This window comes from Micropterus dolomieu, linkage group LG02 (genome assembly GCF_021292245.1).
Source record: "Micropterus dolomieu isolate WLL.071019.BEF.003 ecotype Adirondacks linkage group LG02, ASM2129224v1, whole genome shotgun sequence".
Classification (NCBI taxonomy): Eukaryota; Metazoa; Chordata; class Actinopteri; order Centrarchiformes; family Centrarchidae; genus Micropterus; species Micropterus dolomieu.
In genome coordinates, this window is record NC_060151.1 from 3,669,930 (window position 1) to 3,670,814 (window position 885).

At 39.4% G+C, this 885-nt stretch overlaps 1 protein-coding gene across 1 annotated transcript in view; it reads left to right on the forward strand.

The window, feature by feature from the left end:
• Window positions 1-885, forward strand: part of LOC123957703 (deleted in malignant brain tumors 1 protein) — a 68,810-nt gene that overhangs the window by 52,167 nt on the left and 15,758 nt on the right. The window lies entirely within an intron of this gene.

An 885-nucleotide genomic window follows, 5' to 3' on the forward strand; every position in this document is an offset into this window, starting at 1 on the left:
TGTTCATAGCTGTCCTTTAAATATGAAGCCACAGCCAGCAGCTAGTTAGCATAGCTTAGCATAAAGACTGGAAACCAGGAAACAGCAGTAACTTACTGAAGGCAACCAGAGGGGACCAAAAATCAACATGTTCTCACTCCTGACTCGTCACATATTGACGCTTGGTCAAGGCCCTTTGGCGTCGCCTTTTAACGACCTGGGTAGCCCTTATGCGTCATTAATTGACCTTTAGGGCTCCACGGTCAAGTAAGCAATGCCTAGCAACAACAAATATGCCTCTTCCGGTAAAGTTAGCAACAATAAATATGTAACGTCCGGTCAGACTTTCAAAATAAAATGCTAGCATTTCGAAACATTGCCATTTTTAAACAGCGCATTATTAAAGTTGGGAAACTTAGTACTTGGTTGGGTTTAGGCAACAAAACTATTTGGTTAAGGTTAGGAAAAGATCATGGTTTGGGTGAAAATAACTACGTACGTCAGTTAACTCGTAAGTTAACTAACGTCACGTCAATTTACGTAACTTACATAAAGAACATACAGTGGGGGAAAAAAGTATTTGACCCCTTGCTGATTTTGCAGGTTTGCCCACTTACAAAGAATGCAACCATCTATAATTTTAATCATATGTACATTCTAACAGTGAAAGACAGAATCCCAAAGAAAATTCCAGAAAATCACATCATATGAATTTATAAAAATTGATGACCATCTGATGAGGAAAAACAAGTATATGACCCCCTACCAAACAGCAAGTATTCTGGCTCCTACAAGCCAGTTAGTCTTTCTTTAAGACACAGCCCCAATCCCAACCAATTATCTACATCAAATACACCTGCCTCACCTCGTTACCTGTATAAAAGACACCTGTCAACACCCAAACAA